Below are 8,450 nucleotides of genomic sequence, written 5' to 3' on the forward strand. Positions count from 1 at the left end.
AATAAATAAATAAATATGAATATAATATTAAATATAAATAAATAAATAAATACAACATAATATTTAGAGCTACAGAAACATCTAATCAAACGAGAGTGGACTTCTTAGATCCTCTTATTTTGGGGTAAGCAGAAATCACAATGACTATAATGCTCCTGCACTTCAATTCAAGAACATTTGGACTTTTTGCATTTCACAAACAATGGTGAAATAACAACTGTTCCTCATGTCATACCCACTAAGCACAACCACACAGATCACACTGTAGTGTCGTTCTGTAAATTCTCAACTATACTTTTTAAATGCCATCCTCTCTAGATCACAAGTGTTGTGATCTCGAGATAACAAGATAATCAACCCGGTATAAAGAGAAAACAAAAGGTTGTTTCCTCTCACTGTTCATAATGTGTATCACAGATCAGGAGCAGCCTGCGTACATGGTGTATTAGAGATGTTCAACATAATGGACGATGCATGGGGGAATGAAATGCCAGCTAATAATTATTTTCATACCGACCAAAATGAGCCAGCAGCCAGGAAAACGTTTCTGAAAAGAAATCTCAATCTGCTCCCGATATATTTTCTCAGTATTGCATCACACTGCCAGGAAATTATGAGCTTCCATTAACTCTCGGGGGTTCTGGTAACTACTCTGTTCACTTATGAATCCTCCCCAGCAATCATTGCAGGGATCCTAAAGGCTGAAATTAGAAGTGATCAAACGAACCAAACCAGTTAGCCCTTGATCTGAAGAAAACAAGAGTTGTTCTCTCGTCATAAATGGTCTCGTTATCTCAAGAAATCTGACTTTTGTTTGCTCAAGATCACTAGATACATTGTGATCTGAGACATACGAAGTCAGGATTATCATGACATCTTAAATTCATGCTGACATTCTGGATAAACGAGTCTAATTAATGCTCAACATTCATTTACAGAAGGGTGCTGAATGATAATGATCTGATGATGATGATGATCAGCTCTTCTACAGAGCTTCACACAACCCCCCTACTTTAAAGTCTTGGGAAATACTCCAAAACAAGTACAATTTCCTTTAACCCATTTCTCCTGAGGGTCAAGGGAAAGGAAATGGGTTTTCTTTTTTAATCGGTCACCATGATGTAGGACAAATACCAACAGACCAGGAATGTGGAGAATTCAAAACCTCCATTTTCAGTCACAACCTTCAACAGAAACACCATTGTAAAACCAGGACAGAGAAAGTCTTCTTTTACTCTACAGACTGGACAACAACAACACCATCAGTTTCTCTACATCGTAGAAACGTAGGAGACATATTTCCATATGTGCCAAAACCACAACTAAAGGTAGAACAAACCATCAATATAGCAACATTTTGTGGTCGACACACTCATCAATATCATGAAGTCAAGCACAGGAGTATAATAATAATAATACAGGCATTTAAAGCAGGAACTAGTCTTTAGCTTTATAAACAACAGTTTTGCCGGAGGATGAATCGACTCACCATCTGATTGGGAACATTTCTGTATGTTGCAGTGTGTGCATTAAACATATAGTTACACACAGCTTCCTCTGAGTATTAAAGTGCACAGAGTAGAAACGAGCCGGGGGGGGGAGGGGCTTTATTACCTTTACCTGATAGTGACAGCTGGAGAGAGACAGGAAAGAGAGGACGACACGCAGGTGGGATTCAAACCCTGGGCCGCTGCAGCAAGGACTACATGGTACAAGGTACATGGGTCGCCAGCTCTACCCGCTGAGCTAACCGGGCGCTCAGTCGCCGCCTTTTTTTTAACCAAAACCTCTTAAGATGTGTTGCAGCTGTCACACCACAGATATGCAAAAATGTCAGCTCTGCAGTGTGTACATAGGCTTCTAACGCTCACCATGTTGACTGCTGCGACACTGCCTGTCTTTATATTGATGCCTAATTGTTTAAAAGCAATACAATTTCAGACCCTCACACTCACATACTTAATTATCATAATATTCGGCCTGTCTTTTGCAAATAATTACCCATTTACTAGAGCTAGACTGCTAAATCGGCCTCTACTATTACACATCCAGCAGACGTGGAGCAAAGTAGCATTTATTGAACTCATCTTTCAGTCAACCTGATGAGTGAATGTGCTAAATATTCACACGTCCACCTGCCACATGCTAACTGTGCTGGGCAGGTAGCACTGTGACTCGCTTCCCTGGGACAACTTGTTACGTAGCCACTACAGAATCATTTTCCACAGACCCTCAGATTTCTACTAAGGTGATGTCCTTGTAAGGATTACTGAAAAATACACTCATAAACATGGGACATGACTCACATACCCACCACCAGGCGCACCGCTGCTCTCGGCCCACTTTCAATTACAAATGGAGAGTGACTCAGTCCTGCCAGTAAAGAAATGCATCTGAACAATGTCCTGCAGCGAACAAGCCTCGTACTCTTCAGGGTGCAACATTTCACAGGACGATGCTTCTTGCCGTGGTAACCCGGCATACAGGCCATGTTTAACCCAGGAGTGCGTTAACGGGACCAAAGTCATCAGCTTGTGACAAAAGAACAACAATGTTTTGTCACCATGTTTTCCTCCAACTGTGGATGTCAGCTGATATCACCACAAGCACACTGTGAAGACCACAAACTTACAACAGAACAGGTTTGAAATATCCGTGCAATGTTTTCTCCCCTCTTCCCTGACTCACTGCAGCAACATATATAACACATAATAATTAATGTTTTAACCCACTGACCTACAATTCACACAATCCTAGTCATGAAATCAAAGTATGATTATTGCTTGACCTTCAGTTTTTGGAATTGACTCATACACGTCATGAAGCGAGCTTTCAAAACACTGTATTGTAGCAAAAAATCCAACAAGATGCTGATGAATTACACAGAAACACACTGAAAGGTGTCTACCTTCAGTGATATCGTTGGTTGGAGAAACTCTTTTAAACACCTCTAAGTATTTCACAATACAATTCAACAGCACCACAAAGTACATCATCCAAAATTACCATGAAGTTGAATCGGCACGTCTTTAAAACTGAAAACGATATCCTCCACCAAGCCTGGGTTCACTGCAGAGCTGCTGTATTAGACTGCATCAGCTCGGTGTATCAAGAGTGGGAACTGATGGTACGTCTCCCTGCATATTCATGCTCTCACAACTGAAAAGGTTTAAGAAACCAAACTCTACCTTATTAATGTTTCCTTTTCAACAATTATGTTCCTTGAATAAAAAAACAAAAAAACAAGCTTTCTCGAAGTTAAGCTTATCTCATGTTCACAAGACGCACAAATTCATCAGAAATTTGCATTTTCTCTTCCCTTGTGAAAATGTCATTTCAGTCACAGCCTCCAGTTATCAGTTCTGGCGCAGCTGGGGTCTGCATTTAGCCCGGTGTCCTCAATGTGTCCACTGAACCAGCGATGTCCTCTCACCTCATTATGGAGTGATTCAGCAGCGACTAATCATGTGAGTGTATGAGACAGACGGAGTAGGGAAACAAATGGAGGAGTAAAAAAAAAGGCAGAGACGTGGCAGACACAAGAGGGATGTATAAAGACAGGGACAGGCAGACGAAAGCTTACGGCTGCAAACTGATGTCGATAACCATCAAATAATTCAGACCTCACATAATCAAAGACTGTGGATTTGAATTGGCTCAAGCGGTAGACAGAAATCCTATGAGGGGTAGAGCGATACTTACATCTCTGGGGTGATAAGTAACATCCTGTAACACTACATGATGTGGCTCTCAGTGAGCACCTAAAAGACAAAAACTGTTGTCACTTTTGTCACAGGTGTATTCATTAAGTTTCCAATTTTAGACCAGATCAATTCAGTATGTCAGTATTTGTGGTTTGATAGCTATTTCTGCCGACTGGATCACATTTAGCCTTGCTCTTGGAAGTGACGCCGCTTTTTCAAAATGCACACAGGTTGTTTCATCCTTGCTTTAAACGCCTTTACATGAGGACTGCACAGGGCAAGTCCTACGTCCTGCTTAGGTTCTCCTTTTATACTGCAAAGCTTTGTGACTGCGGGACAGAAAAACATCTATTTAACCACAACAGACACAATGTTCACGGTTCAGGAGCTCTGCTTCTGCGAGGACGCTGAACTTTCCAACAAATTCATGTATTAACTACTTTCAAGGGTCTACTGAGCAAGCCAGTCATGCAAAAATGTCTATTTTAAGGCTTTCAGCCCACATGCAAAACAAAAAGTCTTCCTCTATGACTGTACTTTACAGAGGGGGCAAGACAAACATCAGTTTCCACTTAGCTCAATAAGTTATCTGATAGCTATGCTACTCAAACAGTTTCACTATTGATCACACCTTGTCACCTCTAATCACAAATGCAAACACACAAAAAGCGTCTGAAAAACAACCATCAGGTTACTGTGCTGTCCAGGTACTGTAGCTGTGAATGTGAAAGGGTCCTACCTTCAAGAGCCCTGCACTTTGTCTGATACCGACTGACCCGGACGACCACCTGCCACAAGTCCACCTGCCAGCACTAAAACATATGACAGGCTCTTTTCCGACAGCCGAGCACCAATTACTCCACCTGTGAGTTTAGTTTAAAAACGCCAATTAATCCAGTTTAAAGCCAGATTAGGAATAACGAATTCCACTGGGGATAAACAGCCCCGTCGCACGCAGCCTGTTTCCTCTGAGAAAAACAACCGTCCAACAAGTTAACACTAACCAATTATGGGTCGATAATGAAGTTATTTCCCTCCTCTTCATTAATAGGTAAACCGTTAAAGGCAGAGCCTAACGTTAACTCACCAGTTGACGGTTAATTCACTACAGTGTGTTTGGATAACGGCTAACGGTCAGCGCGTTAATGTAACCTAGACAACAGCGTTGAGTTGAAACCACCACCCCGGTGTTTGTGTGGATTCGTGCTGTTAACTTTACTCTCATCAGCTGCTCTGCTGGGGGGGAAAAAGTTTCTCTCGGAAGCAAAGTTTTGAATTCTTGTCTTTCACTTACCCTTTTCAAGTCTTCCCAAGTGTTCAACTCACTGAAATACGCTGCCGTTTGGTTTTTGAGGTACAAATTAGTGGCCACGACTGCGACGCCGAATAGCGGAGAACATTTTTCACACGGACGAAAAGCAGTAACAGCAACAGGCAGCCAAGGGTTAAGTTAACGGAAACGGAGCGGAACAGTTCGGACTGTGCCTTTCAAAATAAATACACGCACATATACGTTCAGTTATGTAGCGTTTTATTTTTAGGGCTAGTGTTGCTATGCGTTTCCGGTGATTCGCTTGCTAGTTGTGGTTAACTTGATAGCAAAATTGCAAAAACTTCCGTATGGCCGTCATGTGACCACTGAAAAACCATAGAGAGCCCAGTTTGTTTTCATGCAAATGCCCTTTAACTAGATATTATCCCACTTACTAAGCACTGAGAAGAATTACAGCTCACACGAGACTGTATTTGTAACGAATACGCACATATTGCTAGTCCATTTAATACAAAATATTAAAAGTACTGTCACAGAAATAATAATTATAGCCTACAGAAAATGAAAATGTCATTATTTACTCACTATTGACAATGATACACACACAACATGACAAAACACACACAACACTAGTTTTCCTTCCTTGATTCCTTGGAGAGGAATGGTGTTAACTAGTATTGTAAAAAATAAAATAAATGAATAGAAATAAATACAAAAAGTTTTTTTGGGTGAAATGGTTTACATACTTTTAATCACAAAATCAAACAAACAAGTGTAGAAGTATATAAGTCAAATGAAAAGACGCTATTTAATTGCATAGCTTCAAGTCCAGTCCATGAGCCCACCTGGTGGTATAAACAGGTATAATCTTGGAAACTATCTAGTCACCACTGTGACTGTGACTAGAAAAAATTCTGAACAGATATATATTTTTATGGAGGTGGCAGTGATGTGGCATTCAGATCAGCAGCTATTGACTCAGACAAGTGGCTGAATTGTTAGTTGTAAGCTCCCATAGGAACCAGAAGAGGGCAATCACTCACCATCAAGATACCGAGCCTGCAGAAGGGAGAGGACATTTTTAAAAAGAATCATGTTTTTTTTAAAAAAAGCCCAAATAATAAATGGAAACCAGCATTTAAAGCAGAAAGAGAATGTTGCATCTAAATAGACCCTAAATTATTAAAGATGGTTCCTTTGATTGCAGTTTCAGAGTGAAGAGAGTCAGCGAGATGAAAGCGACTGAGAGAGAGGGAGGCTGGCATGCAATAAAAGTAATACCCCAAATTGGAATCCATCACAGCCACAGCGTGTATCATGATGTACCAGGAGACTCCAAACATAAAACATTTAGGAACTAAATATATCCCACTTGTGAGTCTGCATGAATAAAAAAGGTCACATTTGTCACTATGCTTTGTAAAACCTTCACTGATTGTGTTGTTTAGAGAGCTAAAGGGGAAATATGCCTATTATTTCGCCTCCTGTTTGTGTAACATAGAGATGTGATTCAGTCCTGTTCCCTCATGTCACAGTCAGAGGCCCTGTTGCCCCAAAGACTCAGTGAGTAAAAGGGTAATATTTTAGCTTTCAGGAGCCTGGATGAACAATACACTGACTCTGTGACACGTCAGTGACTTGGCAGTGTGTTACTCATTTCACTTCCAACCTGGGATAAAGATCAGGGGGCTGTGTCGGAAAGATTAACTTGGGGAAAGGAGATGGAAGGAGGAGAGGAGATGAAAGGTGACAGATGGAGGAAACAGGTGGTAAAAGGTGAGGAGTGGCAGAGAAAGAACGAGGAGTAAAAGTTGAGGGCGAATGAGAGGGAGGTGAAAAGAGCAGAAACAGGAGAGCAAATAAAGCTGAAGGCTGTAGAGGAGGCGAAATGGGAATACATGGAGGAGAACAAATGGTTTAGAGGGAGACCAGGGGAATAAGAGGAGAGGAAAAGTACTGAAGAAAAGAGGAGGATCAAAGGAGAAGAGAGGCCTGGATGAGAAGTGGATGAAAGGATGGATGAGAGAAGGGAAGAGGAAACGGAGAAGAGGAGAAATCGAGGAAAGGACGAGGAGCAGATGATAAAGGGGCAGAAACAGAGTAGGGGAGAGAACACAAGAGATGCAGGGAAGAGGGAGTAGGAGAGGAGGAGGGGGGGGCAGGGGGGGCGGTGATGAGTCATCCCCAGGATCTCAGCCCTGGTGGGCCGGGTTGCTGTGGGGGTGGCAGTGTGACACATATGCAGAAACACACACACACAGGGAAGCCGGCCGTCATGCTGCTTATATGTCTCCTCCTGCTGTGGAGGCGGGTGGAAGACAATACAGGGATGCCACTGGGACACACAGTTCACACACACACTTGTGCACAAGCAGCCCTTTTCCTCCTCTGACACACACACACACACACACACATATAATGATGATGATGGCTCAACGAGAGGCCTCATTAAGACTCTGAGAATGGATGGATGGTTTTATACAAGGACAGCTGTAGGAAAGAAAAAAAAAAGGGCTGGAGTCGCAATACACCTCATGCCTTTTTTGCATCTCTCGCATACTCTTCCCTTCATCATTAATATTTCATTAGGTGGTTCCTATGCAGAGGCGGATGTTGTAAAAAGGGAACCGTCAGAGAGGATGACATGCGGAAGAAAAAACCATTTGAAGGCATGACGTTACATATAGAGTACAATGCTATGTTCCTCTTACAGAAATGCATAGAAAATGTTCAATGCCGCCTCTAGAAATACTTAAAGCCATGTTAGTGTGAGTGTTAGTTTATGTTATGCAATTAACCCACCACAGGGAGACACAAATTGTACATGTGGTGCATTTCCAGTATACTTGCTCTTTAGTCTAATTCTACATAGGGAGGAAGGGGCGGACACCCTGCAATAAGTCACTTGCTCTGTGACAAGCAAGCTCTTATCTCTCAATGTCTCTCATTGGTGCTGAGTCGATCTCAGAGTTGCCATGCCAACAGATTGGGGGATTCCTAATTCTGATCTAGGCCACTGCGCACACATGCACACTTTCCGACCAGTGAAACACGATTTACCAATAGGTTGAATATCATGGTGTTTCCCTCTTCTAATCATGGCAGCAGCATTTTATAATAAATGGCTTTGTTTATCTGTGTGTATCTAAAAGAATGTGTGAATGACAGCAGATCAACCAGTTAATCAGGTCAGCGACTCTTTATACCTCATTTAGTGTCAGCACAACCATGCAAACCTGCAGGCAGCATCAGCCATCAACCCGAGCAAAGGCGTTGACACATGTAAAAATACACACACACACAGATAAAAAAAGACTCAGATCGCCAGTGGAATTTGAAAACCTTTGTAGGAATCTGTATTTAATTTTTTAAACTCTACATACATTCATACATCTCTCAAATAGAGGAGCAAGACAGTACGTGTGAGTGTGAAATATGTATGTATGTATATAAGTAAGTGTGTGTGTGTGTGT

The 8,450-nt window shown here is 41.8% G+C and overlaps 1 protein-coding gene across 1 annotated transcript in view; it reads right to left on the reverse strand.

Moving 5' to 3' along the window:
* Positions 1-5,134, reverse strand: part of LOC118341567 (arf-GAP with Rho-GAP domain, ANK repeat and PH domain-containing protein 1-like) — a gene marked incomplete in the record, with an annotated part of 44,779 nt that extends 39,645 nt beyond the window's left edge. The window contains 1 exon segment of the mRNA XM_035679865.1: positions 4,999-5,134.
* Between the last annotated feature and the right edge of the window lie 3,316 nt (positions 5,135-8,450).

This window comes from Morone saxatilis, unplaced genomic scaffold, assembly GCF_004916995.1.
Source record: "Morone saxatilis isolate NCDOM2014 unplaced genomic scaffold, NCSU_SB_2.0 Contig8, whole genome shotgun sequence".
Lineage (NCBI taxonomy): Eukaryota > Metazoa > Chordata > Actinopteri > Moronidae > Morone > Morone saxatilis.